Source organism: Marmota monax, unplaced genomic scaffold (assembly GCF_021218885.2).
Source record: "Marmota monax isolate L192 unplaced genomic scaffold, Marmota_monax_Labrador192_F-V1.1 WCK01_AAM20220418_F8-fsc00465, whole genome shotgun sequence".
NCBI classification, from domain to species: Eukaryota; Metazoa; Chordata; class Mammalia; order Rodentia; family Sciuridae; genus Marmota; species Marmota monax.
The window spans coordinates 197,762-219,230 of record NW_026694621.1 but is presented as its reverse complement, the minus strand read 5'-3'; positions in this window follow the sequence as shown (position 1 = coordinate 219,230).

Genomic DNA, 21,469 nt, shown 5'->3' with positions numbered 1-21,469 from the left:
ATGCCATTGACTGAGCAATTGCAGCAATATTTCTTTGAGGTCCCAGAGATTAAAAACTCAGGGATCTTTCTCCTAAAGCACAAGAAATAAAATCAAGAATTAATAAAGGGGATGGATTCAAACTAAAAAGTTTCTTCTCAGCAAAAGAACCAATCAATGAGGTGAAGAAAGAACCTACATTTTGGAAGCAAATTTTTTCCACACACACACGCCAGATAGAGCACTAACCTCAAGGATATATAAAGAACTCAAAAACTTAACAACAACAACAAAAAAAAACTCAATTAATACATGGGCTAAGTAGCTTAACAGATAATTTTCAGAAGAAGATATACAATCAATCAACAAATACATATATTAAAAAAAGTTCAATATCTTTAGTAATCAGAGAAATGCAAATCAAAACTACTCTAAGATTTCATCTTATGCCAATAAGAATGGCAGTTATCAAGAATACAAACAATAAGTGTTGGCAAGGATGTGGAGGGAAAGGCACACTCATACATTGCTGGTGGGACTGCAAATTGCTGCAGCCACTATGGAAAACAGTATGGAGATTCTTTAGAAAACTTGGAATGGAACCACCATTTGACCCAGTTATTCCCACTCCTCAGTTTATACCCAAAAGACTTAAAATCAGCATGCTATAGTAACAAAGTCACATCAATGTTTATAGCAGCTCAACTCACAATAGCTAAATTGTGGAAGCAATAAATTGTGGTATATATACACAGTGGAATATTACTCAGCATTAAAAGAGGATAAAATATGGTATTTGCAGGTAAATTGTTAGAGTTGAAGAATATCATGCTAAGTGAAGTAGGCCAATCTCAGCCCCCCAAAAAATAAACAAAGGCTGAATATTCTCTCTGATACATGGATGCTGATCCATAATGTGGATGTGGGGGCATGGGAAAAATGGAGGAACTCTGATTGGGCAAGGGGGAGGCAAGGGAGGAGAGGAGGTATGGGGAAAGAAAAGATGCTGGAATGAGATGGCCATTATTACCCTAGGTACATATATGATTATATGGTGTGACACTACATTCTGTACAATCAGAGAAATGAAGAATTGGGCTGCAATTGTGTAAAATGAATCAAAATGCATACTGCTCTCATATATACCTAATTAAAATAAATTAATTAATTTTTAAAAAAGTCATAAAAATTATGATTTTTATATAAAAAATTCAGTGGTCTTTGACTTTCAGAGCAGTAGGTTTGAAAAATAGGGCCCCTTTTGTAATGACTTTCACTTTACTGCACCATAAGAACATGCAGTGAAGTGAAGAGAACATCCCTAGAGCCAGTTCACCATCCACACCCCTGGTCTATCATCTGTCTAGACTACTTTGCTACAGACTTCTAAGTCCTTTGTCTGTAATGCTCCTGAGTCTTTCCTTTTTATCACCTCAACCCTTGCTAATGAGTTACTTCCCTAGCTCTGCTGAACCCATGATCTCTGCTGGACATGCTCTTTCATAATCAAGTGTTCTATATGTTCCCCCAGGTCTGTGCCTGTCCTCTTTTAAACTACAGCATTCTCCCATGGTTGAATACCTCAATGGGCAGCCTCTCTCCAGCAGATTTGATTCCATTTCTGGACAAGTAGGCAAGTGCTGGGTGCCTCTAACCCACCACCTTGCCCCTCTCATTTAAATTTGATTGAAATACATTTCCCCCTGAATATTTGAGAACTCAAGGATGGGGTTTTCAGTAGTTGAGAACCTCTGAAACTGCAAGTTGAATCCTCACAGAGGTATTTTTTTAACCAGGAACTTAGGATTTGTCATAGTTGATTCTATTCACCAAGCCTCTCATTATGGGCCAGATATGTTTAGAGACTTTATGAGACCAAACCTCAGAGGACTGGGGTTGCTCTTGGCAATATAAAAGGTGGCCCAAAGTTCCAACTCTGTGCCCAAAACGGCCTGCCAAAAAGAGGTGGAGCCAAATTTGAAGGCCATATAATTTTAAATATTAACCAGTGAACTTCACTCAAATAAAGATAGGTGAAAACATGAAAATTTTTGAGTTTTCAAAACACTTTCTCTAGTTTTGTTGCATCATAGCCCTCAAGAATGAAAAGGCCTCAGAAGTGCCTTGAGACTGACTGACTTTAGACAGTGACATCAAGTGAGTGCATTTGTCTCTATTTATTAAGTTCTTACCTTATCTCCAATGTAATCAACAGCTGAGTAAATCTTGAGGAGTTCTTTGGATACTGTGTGTTGTCTTGATACATCAATCAACAAGAAAGACAGAAAAATGAGCCACATCCTGAAACTAAGGTACAGAAAAGAGCTGAAATAGGCAGATAGGAGACTTGGGCATCAAAGTCAGACTTCTGTTAACAGAAATACCACAGTTTAACAGAATATAAAGACCACAGATACAAATGTAAGCCTAACAAAAACTGAGAGACCTCTCTAAAAGGGGACAAACTGCAGTGTAGTAATCTTAACCTGACTGGAACAAAGAGCACATGAAGAGCTCATGGACATTGAATGTCTTACCCAGAATTGGGTCAGGGGCTGACTTCTTTAATCCCATACATTCATGTAACCCTGAGAAATCTGTCACTCACTGGCAACCCTTTCTTGTAACCCCTCCTCTGCAGGAGTTCTGCTTCTTTCTATTACTTTAATAAATTCTGTTACTCTGCCCTAACTCTTCCACTATTTGTTTCTGTGAAATTCATCTGTTGAATTTGCAAAACAAAGTGTCAGAAAAACAAGCCTGATTCAAGAAAAATTATTGCTTACTGTTCTTCTCTGCATAATTGTGGACCCCAGAATTGGGCTAAAATTGAATGCCTATGAGATTACACATAGGAGACCCTTTCAGATCTCATTAAGAAGAATGAATTCTCCACATTGAAAATACAAAGATAGCATATTCTGTATAGCTGAGAAAAATTTTAACCTCCATATAGGAGCTTCCTTTTTATAGGACAATGCCCTACCCTCAAGACCTTACACATTCTTCTTTCAGAAGACTTTATCCTGCTGAAAAAAATGGAAAAACCAGGTAACAGAGGAGAAATTCATGGAAAAGTGGACAGTCGCTAGCAATGAACTCCTAACTGCTCAGACATGTCTAAACCTCACAGGTATGAAAGTACAGTTTACCACATCTCAGGAGGAAAGACACCATCAGAAGATGATTTCCCCTGCTAAACCTGGGTATCCATAGTCACATGGCTAGCTGGAGAACCTCACATATCTCTTCGGGAGACAAGCCCCAGATGCGACATCTCAACCAATCATGGGTTCAATTATTGTTCCTCTTGACCATCTGTATTTCTTCCTAAACTCCCTTTAGATGCACTTCAACCCAGTTACAGATTAGGCTCTCAGTTTCTGAGGTCTATCATCAGGTTGATGGCTGAGAATGTGGAGAGCTCCCCATGTTGACCACAGGCCTACTGTCTTGGAAAATACAGGCCACCAATCTAACTATCATGGCAGTAGTTTTCTAATTGGCTCAAGAACTAGATGGAATACATTCTTGCATGCGTGATGGAAAATTCTTGCTTATTTCTTCTAAGCAGAAGAACTCTGGGATGTGCAAAATCAAAGCTGAGACAAGACAACATTTGTTCCAGGATGAGAAAAGGTTTACACCACTCTAGACAAAGACTATGAAGTTGGTGATGAATCCATATGTCTATTGGCAGGATAAGCTCAATTGGATGAGAGAGTGGCCTAATATACTGATGTACTAAATTACTTTCATGAGACTTCCCAGATAATAAATTGGACTCACTTACAGATGTTTTTTTTTTAGTCAGCTATTTTGCTGTTGTGGCTTAAACACACAAAAAAAATGTAGAAGAGGAAAACTTTTTTTGAGTATTCACAGTTTCAGAGGTCTTGAGGGCTCATGGTTTCAGAGGTCATAGTCCAAAGAAGGCTGCTTCCATTGGTCTGGGTTTGAAATGCAGCTAAATATCATGGTAGAAATGTGTGGTGCACAGAAAGAGCTCACATTGTGATCATCAATCAGGGAGAGTCCACTTGCCAGATACAAATATATACCCAAAGCCATGTCCTAATACCCACCTCCTCCAGCCATATGCTACCACTTTAGTTACCACTCAGTAAATCCCTATCACTGATGGCTAAGACTGTCATGACCCAACCAATTCTCCTGTGAACTTTTTTTTGCATTGTCTCACATGTGAGCTTTTGGGGGACACCTCACATCCAAACCATAACAGATGTAAAATGCCACTGTTATTCCAACAGCAACCATGTGTCTTGGACTATATAAACATTCTTGAAAAACAAATGCATCTTCTTATTAATTTTTTTTTTGTATTAAAGGAGCACTCACTGGAAGACTAAAGGGAAGACTCACTCTTGCTGTCAGAATTGCCACTTCTCACATACCTCCCTTGCCTGGAGAGGGCTACATCATCTGTAATATTCACCATTGCACACATTTATCTTTTTCATAGGTGGGCACCATTTTATTATGCTTTTTGCTATTAGTGAGTCTTAGGCCAATCCCTCACATGAACATCTCATCAAGAGAATAGAGTCTTGGCATCAAAACACCTGGAACAGGAGAAACAAGAACAGTGAACTAATTTTTTGACATAGGAATAAAAGGATTTTGTTCTTGTTTTTGTTTTTTAACACAGGAAGACATTAATTCAAGAATTAATATATTCTTAAGTGATTAGAATAGGAAAGACTCTCACCCATGACCTGCACAGGTGATGGAATGATGGAAAGAGTTCCTCTTAGTGGAATGGGCTGGCTGCAGAATAAAGACTGAAAAAGAGAAAACAGTGGTAAAAAAACATATGACACAAAAATAATTTTAAAAAGCAAGGGCAGGACAATCTAGCTGATCTTTGGGAATGAACTTTCACACTGAGAAGAAAAAATCAAGATAGAGTCTGTTCTTGCTTTATTTATATCAGGAAACATCAAAGGTTTTCCATGGAATATTCTTTGCCAAATAAGGTAGGAGGTGAGCTGCCCAGTTGCCAATGGATTACATACAACTCCGAAGCTATGAGAGCAGTCTTCCTTATAGAGCAAAGATAGAGTTCACGTGCATTGGGCAATCTATTGAGTGGGAGGAGCCAAAAATAGTTTACAATGCCAAACCTAAATCTTCCTGGCTTCCAAACTGAGTGAAGATCCTCAAAAAATTAATGGGTGGCTTCTTGCAAAAGATAGTGGAATAAATTCAACTATACTTTCTTATGTACACATATGAATATGTGTGTATATATTTGTATCTGGCAAGTGGACTCTCCCTGATTGATGATCACAATGTGAGCTCCTTCTGTGCACCACACATTTCTACCATGATATTCAGCTGCATTTCAAACCCAGACCAATGGAAGCAGCCTTCTTTGGACTATGACCTCTGAAACCATGAGCCCTCAAGACCTCTGAAACTGTGAATACTACATGTATATCTTCACATCATGTACAATACAAGATTGGGATCCCAATTAGAATAATTAGCATAAATATGTCAAAATATACTCTAATATACAAAATATGCATACATGTACAACTAAAAAGAACAAATTTTAAAAGCTTTAATAAAGAATATACTAAGATGTTTATTTTCTACTTATTATCTCATTTCCATGAGAAAAAAAAATAAAACTTCGTACCCCCTAGCAAAAAGAGGAAAAAATGGGGTGGGGGGAGGGTGGTGAAGTTCAGTACCAAAGATTAGCTCTCTGTTTGGCTGTCACCTCTAGGTTTTTCAACTGTCATTTATCTTGACTTACATATTCCCACTTCTACAGAGACAGTATGTTTACAGACAGCTGCACACCTGCCCCAGAAGGCTACCACTTGGTAAAGATTAATGCAGGTTTTCCTTCTGTGCCTTCTAGGATTTTATCACACAAATACCTTGTGACCATCCTCTTATCTTAAATGGTAGGCTGATTAACACTCCCCCACTCATAACAGAAGTTATATATGAATTATGATGACTCAGTTTTAGAGAGCTGTCCTGTTCTCAAGATTGTGGTGAGAATTAAAATAAATCTTCCTGGAAAGCCTTATCTATTTTTCCCATACTTCTTACTGGTGCATTATAACTATATAATTGTGGGATTTGTTTTTATATATTTATGTATACACACAATATAACAATATAATTTGGCCAATTTCACTCCATGACACCCCTAATTCCTCCCACCTTTGGTCACTTTTCTCTACTGATCTCCCCTTCATTTGCATAGGATGCACCACCATTTTTTTTTCCTTTTTTCAATATACCTTTGCATATGAGAGAAAATACATATATACTGTATTTTTTATCTAAGTTCATTTTTTTAACTATTGGTCTGTGGTTTTGTTTTGATTTGTTTTGTTTTGTTTCTCTTGACTTGTTAATATCTGATTTTGATATAGGTGTTATACTGGCTTCTTAGAAGAAATTTCCTTTCCTTTCTATTTCATGTAATAATTTGAGGAGTATTGACATTAATTCTTCTTTAGAGGTTTTGTAGATCTCAGATGGGGATCTACTCAGTCCTGGTTTTTTTTTTATTTGTTAAAAGACTTTTTATTACTGCTTCTATCTCATTACAAGTCATTGGTCTGTGTAAGGTTTTCTATTACCTTTTGATTCAGTTTTTCATATCATATTTATCTAGAAATAGAGCCATTTCTTCTAGATTTTTCAATTTATAGAAATACAAGTTTTCAGAAATAGTCTCAAATGATCCAGCAGATTTCTGTGACATCTGTGGTGTTTCTCCTTTTTTTAATTACCATTTTTTTAAATTGGCTTTTTTTTTCTTTTTCTATTGGTTATGTTTGGCTGAGGGCTTATCAATATTCTCTATCTTTTCCAAAAACCAACTGTTTCATTTATGTTTTTATTGCTATTTTATCCTGAAGTTCATTGACTTTGGCTATGATCTTAATTATTTTCTTCCTTCTGACCGTTTTTGAATTGGCTTGTTCTTCCTTTTCAAGAGATTTGATATGCATCAGTAGGTTGTTTATTTGGGATATTTCTTATTTTCTTTTTTAAAAACTCATAAAAATAAATTTTCTTCATAGTGTCTCAGAGGTTCTGGTATGTGTACCAGTAGGCACATTGGTGCCTGAGGATTTTTAAAATCTCTCCTTTGATTTCTTTCTATCACCCATTCATCACTCAAAGATATATTATTCAATCTCCATATGTTTTTATAATTTTTGTGGAGCTTTATCATGTGAATTACTAATTTTCTTAGTTTATAATCTGATAATATGCAAAGAATTTTATTAATTCTTTGTGTTTCCTAAGTGTTATTTTGTGGCCTAAAGTATGATCTATTTTGAAGAAAGTTTCCTGAGCCACTAAGAAAGTGTATTGAATTGTTGTTGGATGAAATATTCTATAGCTGTCTGTTAAGTCCATTTGATTGACATTTTTTTTCTTTTTAAAAGCATCTTTACAGTGTCTGGATGACCTGTCCAATGGTGAGTTAGGTGTATTAAAATCATCCAGTATTATGGTACTGAGGTCTATATGAAGCTTCAACTTGAATAGTTTCTCTTTTATGTAATTAGTAGTGCCCACATTTGGGCATACCTATTTGTTATTGTTATATCTTCTTGATGAATTTCTCCCTTTACCAATATGAAGTGATCTTCTTTGTCTCTTCTTATTAATTTTGGTTTTAAGTCTACTTTTTCAGATATAAGTGTAAGATACTGCTGCATCTTTTCAGGCTTCATTCACATGGCATATCAGTTACTATCTTTTCACTTTCAGCCTATGGCTGTTCTTGCTGTAAGATGTGTCTGTTGCAAACAAATTCAGATGGATCTCATTTTTTAATTCATTCTGACAGCCATGCCTTTAATTGGAGAGTTGAGGCAATGTACATTTAATGATATCATACAAAGATGTTTATTAATTTCTCTTATTTTGATTTATCTATATCGTTTAGCTTGGTCCTATATTTTTATTTGTTTAGCCACTCTTCAAATGAAATTTGTTTATTTGTGTGATCAGGGGTATATTGTTATTTTTTCTGTGTGGAGTATTTAAGTACGTTCTGCAGTGCCAGTTTAGTCATCATAAATTTGTTTACTTTCTGCTTATCCTGGAAGATTTTTTATATTCTATTTGAATTTGGAAAACAGTTTGAGGGAATATAGCAGTTTGGATTATTTTTTCACTTTTTTAATAAATTATTGATTTATTTAGTTATTTATGACAGTAGAATCCATTTTGACATAATTCACTTCCTAGTACTTTTCCTTCCCCTTCACTTCCTACACCTTCTGATCTCTTCTTTCTACTGGTCTTTCTGACATTTACTCAAAGTTATTATTAATTAATTTCTTCAGGATGTACATATTGGTGAGATTCACTGTGGAAAATTCATATATGTATACAGAAAATTTATGTCCGATTATTTCCACTATTTTTTTCTTTTCCAATTTTTTGTCCATGCCTTTTATTCCCCTTTGTCTACTACACAGAACTTCTATTCTTTTTTTATCCCCTCTTATTGTGAGATAGATTCCATATATCAGAGAAAACATCCGGCCTTTTGTATTTTGGGATTGTCTTATTTAAATATGATAGTCCCCAGATCCATCCATTTATCAGCAAATATCATAGAGTCATTTTTATTTATAGCTGAATAATATTTCCTTCTGTATATATACTTCATTTCTTTAATCTGTTCAGTTGTTGAAGGGCATTTCAGTTGGCTCCATAGCTTACCTATTGTAAATTGTACTGTTATAAACATTGATGTGGCTGCATGACTGTAGTATGCTGATGTTAAAGCCTTTGGATATATACCAAGGAATGGAATAACTGGGTCAAATGGTTGTTCCATTCCTAGTTTTCTGAGGAATCCTCATACTGCTTTCTAGAGTGGTTTTCAAAGTGAGTAGAAGGATTATCAGAGCAAAAATCAATTAATCTGAGAATTTAAAAATACAAAGGATCAGTGAGACAAAGGGTTGGTCCTTTGAAAAGATAAAAATATTGATAAGCCAATAGCCTAAATAGCGAGAGAGAGAGAGAGAGAGAGAGAGAGAGAGAGAGAGAGAGAGAAATCACCACAGTCATCTCAGAAATTCAGTCAACCACTAATTTGAAAACTTATACTCCCAAAATTGGAAACTAAGAAGAAATGGATACATTTCTAGATAAAAAATATCTCCCAAAAACAAATTAAGAGGACATAGAAAACATAAAGAGAACACAGTAATTTGTAATGAGACAGAAGAAGTAATAAAAAGCCTTCCAGGGGCTGGGACTATAGCTCAGCAGCAGAGTGCTTGCCTGGCATGTGTGAAGCACTGGATTTGATCTTTAACACTACATATAGATGAAATAAAACAGAGGCATTCTGTCCATCTACAACTATAATTTTTTAAAGCCTTCCAAAAGAGAAGAGCCCAAGACCAGATGAATAAATTCTCAGCTAAATTCTATCAACCCTTTAAAGAATGACTAAAATGAATACTCCTCAAATTATTCCATGAAGTAGAAAGGGATGTAGAACTTCCAGATTTATCCTATGATGACAGTATCACATTCACCAATACCAGAAAGGGAGGGACACAAGAAGAAAAGAAAATTACTGATCAATATCCCAGAAGAACTTAGATGCAAAAACACTTCTTAAAATATCAGCAAATCTTGTTGAACATATTAAGAACATTATACACCATGGTCAAGTCCTTGAGAAGCCAAAAAAGTGCAGTCTCTTCAAACAACAGAATGGGTGAAATACTAAATCCTCTTCCCATGAGTGATGCCCTGGGTAGAGTAGTGTGGTACAGTCTTAGAAGTCCATTGATTCATTAACACTTAAAAACTCACCACATGATAAAACAACTGGCAATACCAGACTAAATCTCAGGCACTAGAAGCTTAATGCAGAAACTTATCTCACAGAACTCAAAAGCAACAATCCCCAGGAAGTGAAGCCAAAAGCATCTTCCATAGATCCTAACAACATTCCACTGGGAAGAGAAGCAGAAAAATGCAAAGGCAGTTTGGCACAGACAGTGGGCAAAAACTCTTTGTTTTTGTACTATTTTGTTTTGGTTTTGAATGTGCAATGATTAATACATGATGGGTATTTATCCATTTTTATACATACATATTTGTTTCTGCCTTTTCAATTTAAGTGTATCTTGAAGTAACTATTTTTTCATGCTCTTTTATTGAGAGTTGGGGGTTTTGATTGGTATATTAGTATAGTTTGGATTGATTTTCTATTGTCTCTTTCACAACTGTTTTTCTTTGTTCCTATTTCTCTCTTTTTTCTTACTAACAACCAAATCATGTTGTTCTCTCTCTCATTCTTCCTTTTTTTAACTTCCATTTTTTGTTCTTCCCCACTCTAAATGTATCCTATGTCATCTCTGCATTTGCCCTATTCACGTCTTAAATCTACAAACTCTTTTCTACCACCCCATCTCTTCTTTTTTAAAATATTTATTTTTTTAGTTGTAGTTGAACACAATACTTTTATTTCACTTATTTATTTTTTATGTGGTGCTGAGGACCAAACCCAGTGCCTCAAGCATGCCAGGTGAACGTGCTACAACTTGAGCCACATCCCCAGCCCCAATCTCTTCTTATTTTCTCTTTAAAAAAACTATATTTAAATGTATACATATATATTCATATACTTTTATTTTTCTCATTTCCACCATTTTACTTAAAGAAAGTTATTTTTCATGAATCAGTATTTTGAAAACTAAGGTATTTGATTAGAATATGTCAGTATTAATTTTGCTCTAGTAATGTTTTATTTTTTTATAATTTCTATTTTTTGTTTATATACTTTATTTTATTATAATTTTTTTAAATTTTTTTATTTTATGACTTTTTACTTTCACTTATCAGTTTTCCTTGACTCTTTTTTTCTATTTTCCTTCACTAACAGCCAATCTATATCGTTCTCTTTCACTCTACCTTTAATTTTATGCTTCTGTTTTTCCCCACCTCCTTCATAATCATCAAATCCTACATCACATCTGTTCTGTCCTTGGTCACTACTTAAAATTGTAAACCCTCTTGTAAACTTACTGCTCTTAATATGGGCAATGACTGATTATAACATTCATGATTATTGTGACAATTGACATTGTAGGTTTTATAGTAAGAGCTATTTGGTTTAATGCTATAATTGTTTGCATTGGTTGTTGTTATTATCTGTCTCCCCCTAAACTGTGAGGTACTGGGAACATTTAGGAACACTATAAGTCCACAAGATTATAATGTGTTAAAACTAACTATTACATAGGTGGACACACAAATATGAAAAAACAAGGGAACAAAACACACCAAAATACAAACAAAAAGAGAACTCATCAACATCACAGTGGAAAAAAATGTCAAGAGAAGATGATTATAATGTGCATAGTTAAATTGATCTTCAAGGTAAAGAATGATGTAAGAAAGAAAATATGGGAATCAACATATCACTTAAAGAAATAGAGATTTTCTAACAAAAAGAAAAAGAAATACTTAAAATGAAGGAATCAATAAACTAAATTAAAAAAAAATTCATTGGAAAATATTACCAGCAGACAAGACCACTTGGAAGACAGAGTTTCAGGCAACGAAGACAAAATCTTGAAAATAAAGTTGACCATAGAGAAAAGATGTTAATATACTGTGAACAGAACTTCCAATAAATATGGGATAACATGAAAAAAAATGTTAAAATATATTAGGGTAGATGAAGGTTCAGGAATACAAATCAAAGAATATATAATTTTCTCAATGAAGTAATACCTGAAATTTTCCTAAACCTTAAAAAATAAATTATACAGAATAAGAAAAGAATTTTAAAGGCTGCCAGAGAAAATGACATGTCACATTCAGAGGGAAGCCAATCTCAGCTGATTTTTCAACCCAGACACTTAAAGCTAGGATGTGTTGAAATAATATACACCAAACTCTAAAAGAAAATGGATGTCAATGAATAATACTATACCATGCAAAATATAAGTTCAGATTTGACAATGAGATAAAAACCTCCCATGATAAACAAAAATTAAAAGAATTTACAACCAGAAAGACAGGACTACATAACAGTCTCAACAAAATATTTAATGAATTAAAAATGACACATAAAACTGAACACCAACAAAGGAAGGAACTGTCATAGAAGAATAGTAAATCAAAAGAGAAACTGATTCAAATTAAAAATAAGAAATAGTTAAAAATGACACAAAATAAGAATCATTTCTCAATAACAACATTGAATGCAAATGGCCTAAACTCAACAGTCAAAAGACATATAATGGCAAACTGGATTAAAAAACAAGACCAAACAATATGCTGTCTCCAAGAGATTCACCTCATATACAAATACATGCACAGACTGAAGGTAAAAATATGGGAAAAAATGTATCACTCACATGGACATCATAAAGAAGAATAAGTTTCTATCCTTATATCTGATTAAGTAGATTTCAAGTGAAAATTATTCAGAAGGGACAAAGATGGCCATTTCATACTGCTTAAGGGAACTATATATCAACATGATATAACAATCTTAAATATTTATGCCTCAAACAATGGAGTCCACAAACCTCAAACAAAACCTTCACAATCCCAAGAATCAAACACATTAATACTGAGTAACTTCAAAAAGCCTCTCTTACCAATCAATAGTTCTTCAAAACAAAAACTTAATAAAGAGGCTATAGAACAAAAAATACAATTCATAATTTAGACTTAGCAGACATGTATAAAATATTTCATCCATCAAAGACTGAATACACCTAATTCTCAGCAGGACACAAGTCCTTCTCTAAAACAGACCATGTCTTAGGCCACTAGGAAAATACCAAAAATAGAGATTATGCATTTCATTGTAACAGATCATAATGAAATGAAATTAGAAATCAATTATAAAATAAAAATCAATGATAAAATAAAAATAAAAAATAAAAGCTACTCTAACACCCAAATTGAACAACCAAAGGATAGCTGAAGAGATCAGGAATAATAATAATAATAAAAAAAACTTACAGGTAAATGAGAATAGCAACACAACAAAATCACTGGGACACTATGAAGTTGGTTCTAAGAGGAAAGTTCATTACATGGAGCTCATCCATTAAAGGAATAGAAAGTCACCAAATGAATAATCTAACTTTACATCTCAAAGCCATAGAAAACAGAGGATACATCAACACTAAAAGCCATAGGAAAAAAGAAATAATTAAAAGTGTAACAAAAAATAATGAAATTGAAAAAATAAAAATGACAAAATAAAAGCTGGATTTTTAAAAAAAGAAATAAAATTCATAAACCCTTAGCCATACTAATGAAAAGGAGAGAGAAAACTCAAACTACCACAGTTTGTGATGAAAAGAAAATATCACTAGAGACACCACTGAAATACAGATGATAATCAGATGCTACTTTGAAAATTTATACTTCAATAAAATCGAAAATCTTGAAGATATAAACAAACTTCTAGAAACATATGACCTACCCAAATTGAATCAAAGGAATAGCAAAAAAGAAAAGCCTGAGTCTAGAAAGATTATTTGCCAAGTTCTCAGCCAAGTTCTATCAGACCTTAAAAGAAAAACTTACACCAGTATCCTCAAATTATTCCATGAAATACAAAAAGGGATAACCCTTTCAAACTTATTCTATGAAGCTATAATCACCCTGATATCAAATCATTCAAAGGCAAATTGTGAAATAAAAGTATCAGGCCACCACCCCTGTACAAAAATTCTCAGTAAAATACTGGCAAATCATATACAAAAACATATTTAAAAGATAATGCACCATGACAAAATGTGGTTCATTTCAGGGAGGCAAGGTTGGTCCAACACATGGAAATGAATAAACACAGTTCATCACACAATCTACTTAAGACAAGAATTATATGACTATATCATATGTAGAAGAAATATTTGACAAAATAGAGCATCCATTCATGCTCTAGAAAAACTAGTAATAGTAGGAACATACCTCACTTATAAAACTATATATGCTAAACCCAAGTCAAATATCATTCTAAATGGAGAAAAATTAAATGGATTCCCTGTAAAAATGAGAACAAGTCAGTGATGTCCTCTTTCACCACTCATATTCAACATAGTCTTGAAACCCTAGCCAGAGCAATTAGACAAAAGACAGAAATTAAACAAATATAAATAGGAAAAGAAGAGCTCATTCTATCCCTATTTGCCAATGATGGGACTTTATATTTAGAAGACCAAAAAAAATTATTAGAAAGCTTCTGGAACTAATAAACAATATCAGCAAATATTTTAGCAAAGTAGCAGGTTAAAAAGTACCCATAAATTAATTGTGTTCCTAGACACCAATGATGAATTAAATGAAAGAGAAATCAGGAAGACTATCTCACTCACAACAGTCTCAAAAAAATTAAAATACTTGATAATCAATCTAACAAAAGAGGTGAAATACCCCTACATTGATATCTATAGAACACTAAAGAAATAAGTTGAAGATCTTAGAAGATGGAAAGATCTCCCATGTTCTTAGATAGGAAGAATTAATATAATCAAAATGGCCATATATCCAAAAGCACTACACAAATTTAATGCAATTCCCATTAAAATTTCAATAAAGTTCTTCATAGAATAGAAAAAGCAGTTTTAAAATTCATTTGAAAAAATAAGCAGCCCAGAATAGACAACACCTAGAGAGAAAAGTGATTCAGGCATTAAAATACCAGACCTTAAATTATACTACAGAGCTGTTGAAGCAAAAATAAATAAATAAATAAACAAACAAACAGATAGTATTGGCACCAAAACATGCATCAAGAAGAATGGAACAGGATAGCAGACACAGAGTCATATCCATATATATCCATATCAAAGGAACTGAACAAGCATATCATAAAAAAGAAATACAAGTGGTCCAAAAATATTGAAAAATTGTTCAACATCTCTAGCAATTAGAGAAATGCAAATTGAAATATACTGATATTCCACCTCACTCCAGTCAGAATGGCAATTATGAGTGTCAGTAACAATGAAGTTGGCAAGGATGTGGGGAGAAAGGTAAATCCATACATTTCCAATTAATTCCAAAATTAATTGTAAGTTGGTACAACCACTCTGGAAAGCAGTATGGAGATTCCAAAGAAAACTTAGAATAGAGCAACCATTTGTCCCCATTATCCCACTCCTCAGAATATACCCAAAGGACTTAAAGTCAACATACTAGAGTGACACAGACACATCAATTTTTATAGCAGCTCAATTCACAATAGTCAAGCTATGGAATCAACCTAGGTTCCCTTCAGCAAATGAATGGATTAAAAAATGGGGCATATATGCACAATGGAATATTTCTCAGCCTTAAAGAAAAATAAAATTTTGGCATTTTTAAGTAAATGGATAGAACTGGAGACAATAAAATTAAGTGAAATATGACTATTGAAAAATACCAAAGACCAAATATTCTTTCTGATATGTGGATAATAACCCATAACAAGGGAGAATAGGGAGGGTAACATATAATTTTATTGGATTAGACAAATAGTAATGAAGGAAAAGAAAAGGAAGGGGACAGGAAAGACAGTAAAATTAATTGGAAATATTTTTCCTATCCTTGTATATTAATACATGAGTAGGGTAACTCCACAACACATACAAACCCAAGAATAGAATTCTAATTTGAATAAGTTATACTTCATAAATGTATAATATACCAAAATACACTCTATTGTCTTGTGTGTGTAAAAAGAACAAATAATAAATAAATAAACCACATTTCTTTCATACAATCTTGCCTATTTATATCTAGCAAATTCTGAAGTAGCAAAAAAGATTCAGTAAAATATTAAAATATTTGAAGTTTAAAAAAACAAGAGGAAATGCTTCAATTTTCCAAACTTTTTATCCTCTCCCACTGGAGTGATAGACAATGCAAGGGAATGCTAAACCCTCTGGACAATAATGTGGAATTTAATAATGAAATGTTTTCAACCAGGCTCACCCTAGTTTTGCATTCAGAATATTTTGAGGGGCTTTCCACATAAACTCATTGACCATCTGCAAGACTGAATTTAAGCTCCAATGAAATGGAAAAAAACTCATTTTAATTCTACATCTTTGAACAATTTCTTTTTAAATTCTCTAAATTAGTAAAATAATTCTCACTTAAACCAGATGTAAGTACAACGTAAGGCTCAAAATAACTTCATCAGACAGCTGGTCATGAAAACAATTGCCTTGATTCATTCTAAACAGGTAAGCTTAAGACCTGGCAAACATGAAACTGAATTACACTTAGAGATTTCAACTAGCATTAGGAAATACATTTGAACTGCAATGAACACAGAAGAGACAGGCAATGAATTTGAGTCAGACTGGGTAATACACTGGAATTGTCTTAAAAACAAATGAACAGTTATTTTTTAAAAGCTTCAGACCATACTTCTTCAGACAATGAAGATTCCAATGGGTGCTGTGAACTTACTTGGATGACTTAGTTCAATGTACTGGACCATATACAGTTGCTTACTAGTCCATGTACGATTTAAGAGCAGCTGCTTCCCCCCACAGGGCAAATCCACAGATAAAATCTCCCTGTTCCACTTCTGACAGTGTAACTTTTATCAGGACCAAGTACCAGTGGGTGTAAGGAGTTGATTAAGTTTTCATACTGGCATAATGCACCACATAAACACCACTATAGTAGAGAAGACACTTGATAGTGAGAAACTGCAGTAATCACATTCAAAATATCAGAATCACAGTATTTAGGAATCAGACTAGAATTTTGTGAATAGAGGAAGTGGCCTGATGAGCAGCACAATCTAGGCTCTCAGGTCTCAGTACTAGGGTGATTGTGTGCACTGTGACCAGCAGGGAGAGCTGTGGAACTGCTCTGTGGTCCATACACACAATACAGTATAGACCATTTAGTGAAGGTATCCTGGCCCTTTCTTTGCTCACAGATTAGAACTCACCAACTGTGTCTTCTCTGACCTGGCAAGGTACACTGAGCAAGGACCTCAATCCTTAAGCCAAAGGTATTTTCTCCCAATGCCCTCCAATGACCACTGACATGTCTTCTTTAGTGAAGTAACAAGTTTGGTGAAGAAATTATTAAAGTACAAATCACTTCCCATGTTTAATTTAATGACCCAATGCCACTTTGTAATACTTCTTTATTGAATCCTTTACATTAATGTACATGTAGACCATGTTTCTCATTACAAATAGGAAAAGAACTACTAGAGTACACTGTCCATTGTTGAAGCATTCTAGGAAACAACAGAGAACTGTTGGTCAAGCTCTGGGGAAAAAAGGTCAGCTGGGAAATTGGCCTCCAGGCCCTGGGCCAATAACACATGGTCACTGATGTGTGAAAACTCAGTATCTGTGATCTGGCTGAGTTCACCTTAGGGAGAAGCTCATTTGAATGAAAGTCCCACTCCTACCCCTACAGGGTGTTAAGAGCTATAATAAAGATTGTGGAGCTCCTTGTGTGGTGAACAGTCTTGAAAAGCTCAGCCCTGGGTTTTCTGTACCATGACCTGGGCTCCACTCCTGCTCACACTTCTGGCTCACTGCACAGGTCAGGGGAAACTTTGTGGGCTGAAGTTGGGGGTGGGGAAGGCACCATTAAACCTTTATGCCACAAATTCTCTCCTGATCGTTGGGTCTCTCTGTAGAGCTCCACTTCTCAGGCTGTGGTGACTCAGGAAACTTCACTGACCACAACTCCAGGAAGGAAAGTCACACTCACCTGTGGCTCCAGTACTGGGGCCATCACCACCACTAACTATGCAAGCTGGATCCAATAGAAGCCGTACCAGGTACCCCAGGGTTTAATAGGTAGCACCTGTTGGTTCTCAGGAGTGCCTGCCCATTTCTCAGGCTCCCTGCTTGGAGACAAGGCTGCCCTCCCCATCATGGAGGCCCAGACTGAGGATGAGGCAACATATTACTGTACTCTGTGGTTCAGCAACCATTTTCACAGTGGCACATGTAGATAGGGAAATGAGAGACAAATACCATAGCTCAGCCTCACTCTTGGCTCCTAATATCTCAATATTTTTGCAATAAATCTACATTGAACTAATGTGGGATCACTCAGTACACCTCTTCTCCATTGTTCCAGAAAAGTCCATCAAATCTATTGTTAATACCTCCAAAATATTTGGTTTTAACACATTTTATCATAAAGATGAATTCTTGAAAGTCAATGTATAAATCTTATCTGCTGCACAATTATGGACAGGAGAGGCAAAATACACACACACACACACACACACACACACTGATTTGAGTAGCATTTTTTTTGCCAAGAGAAAATTTTGGTGATAAGATACACAGTTATGATTATATTCATATAAAGATAGCAGAGGTTTATATAATGTAAAACATAGAATAAATATCATTGAAACTGGGAAACAATACATGTCCTTCTCACCAAATTTTTGAAAAGAATAAAGAGATCTAAAATGGACAAAAAAGATTCAAAGAAAAGTGATCTGAAATTAACAGAAAAGATCCAAAGGAAAAGAATTAATTAGTTTTCAAAATTTAATAATAAATGTAAATTTCCAGGTAAGTGTACCTGTACCTGTACAGGAATACTCAATACTCTACTCAATGCAGCTTTTTTTTTCCCAATGTTAAGCTAATTTACCAAAACTCATCCTCCCTGTGTGAAAGAGGAAATCCTGAGTCAATGAGCTGACACTCTATCCTCTCTGCCTGCAGTGAATGTTCCCAAAAGAGACTCCACAGGACCCTGCAGTATATGCTGAGAGTTCTGAACCTCAGGCTTGTAATGGCAGGTGTACTACATGTCATAGGACCAAAGTCTGCCAGGCAGGGATATTAGAGTACAAGGTTCATTCTATTCAAAATCAAGCCTACTTCACATGTGAATTACCTTTATTCTTCCCCCAAAAAAAATTCCATTAAAAGAAACTCAAAGGTAGGAGATACCATGAAATTCAAAGAGATATCAGTACAGTATAGAAAATGAACCAGGTGGAGAGAGGAGGAAGGGAAAGGGGAAATATTTGGAAAAATATTGGTCAAATTATATTGTTATATTGTGTGCATATATGAATATGTAACAAAAAATCCCACAATTATGTACAAATATAATGCACCAATTAAAAATAATCTCAAAGATATATTTGAAATTATAAAACGTGAGCAAATATTTTCTAGGGGAAAATAATTGTGATATATTCTGCAAAAACATTTTAAATATTTGAACATATAAAGTTTATCCTAATTTCTTACAAATTTAGTGAAGTAGAAATCCAACAACATTCATGTCTTCTAAAGGGTATGCCATCCCTTATATCCACAGCAGATGCTAAATCATCTTTTTCAGAATATACCCTATAGCAGCTCCTTCATTCTCAGGAACAGGAGAAACATACCTACTGATTCTAACATGGCTCATGTTTTCTCAACCTGATAATTTTACCAGGTTAACCTCATGAATCATCCTTCCCCACTAATTTGGTTGGGATTGTGTTGAAATGCATCACAGTTCTTTAGAAAGTGGTAGAATAAATATCATACCCCAAAAGAAGCTCTGACCTATTCAAGCAGAATCTCTCAAGATACCTCTATGCTTCATCCCCCATGGTGATAGGCTCCTGTAACCTTGTGTTCTGCCATATCCAGTTTATAAATCCATTGTCCTCTGGTTACAAGGGGATGGGAAGAGGGGAGATAGAGGATAATTTGTTAATAAGTTTAGAGATTATTTGGGTGATTATACAGAAAACACCATAAATTTTGTAAATTATTTCTCAGTATCTGCCGCAACAAAATTCTGAAACTCATGGAAATTTGGGCTCAAGAATATGAAAAAGAATTTCTCTGGCTTGCCCCAGAGCTGATATAGAAAGAGTCAAGAGAGAAGTTCTGCTTTGTGTGGCCCATGAAGAGTTATGCTGTTCAGGGGCTCAGGTGCAATGTGGGATTCTAGAAAACATCTTTAGGAGAGCTGAGTTTGTTGGATTATGCAAAACACAAATTGGGCTGCACACTAGATGGTCTGTGGAGGAGGTCAAAGGACAGAGATGGTAAAGTCTTCATATAATGTGGAGATTGCCTATTGTGACAATTAGGGGAAGAACACATAAAAAGTAGAGAGTGAACAAAAATTAAAAAGAAAGACAGAAAGCATAATTTAAGTTTGTGAAGAAAAGTCCAGAGTGCTCATCATGGTAAAGGTAAGAGTGAAGTTAGTGGGACAAGCTGGGTTATTGGAAGAGATTTGACTGCAAATGTTTTGTTGAAAAATGAGACTGAGGCATTATGGAATGTCACCCATTAGGAAATATGATTCATTGTTGGCCTTAAATGAGACTGGATGGAAGTAAGCTGCACTGGTGCAGGAAAGGTTCATGGAGAGTGGTGTAGGGTTGAGTCCCCACTCAAGCTCATCACCATGCTACAGATATTGTCAATAGCCTCCAACCTTGCTCAGTGATAACAGGAGATTCCTTATCACATGTGAGGAATCTTATTCTAAGCTTTATTTGAGATGTATCTTCTCCATAAACTGGTCCCTGCATTCCCCCATAACGAGCCACACTCATAATCATTCAGGTATATTAATTTAAATTCAGTAGAGGTAAATGCCAAAAAATAAATGAATAAATACTCCTTAAGGCCCCAACACTTTCCAGAAGTAAGAAGTGTAGAGAAAATTCCAAAAACCTAGCTTTGGCTCCCTGCCAACCACATCTGGATGCCCCTTCTATACTTCCCTCAGGGGAACACCAAACACTGGGCTCAGCACAAATGTGTCTCTGGCCACATGTTCCAAGTGACACCTCCTTTTTCTCACATCTCAGCACAATTGCTCCCCAGGAATACTCAACAGCACTGCTTAGATTCTCTACCTCATGAACCCTGGTCATAGAGGTGCTATTTCAGATACCTCCTCCTGGTATGATAGGAGCTGGGGTAGAGTGAGCCTGAATTTGAGTCTTCTGTGACTTCACCTTAAACCAGGACACAGAACAGCTATTGGGAGTGTTGAATAAATTTTCCTGGTGTCCCTATCTAGGAATTTCCTTCTCAGTACCTACTGGGTTGCTTTGCCATTACGCAGTAACGTATAATATACTCAGGCTTTGAAACTTCATTTTTCAAATTATATAACCCCGTTAGGTTCTCATCTACTTTCCCAGCTCCTGTAAACTGAAGACCCCAATATTCATCTCTATCTCATTATCTTATAACAGGTAAGGATCTCTAGAAAGCCTTGGGAGCAATGAATGTAAATATTTATTATCTGTTGGGAAACATGCCAGGACACAAAAAAGAATCTCTGACATTAAACTAAGTTCTTTCTTCAAATACCATGGAATGTCCTGTGTATCTCTCTGGGTCATTTCAGTGAATAAATTAGCAAAGGGGGGGGGAGAATATTTTGTTCAAAAATAAGCCATGATTCATGTTAAATGTATAAGTAACAAGTATCAAATATTTTATTCAACTTA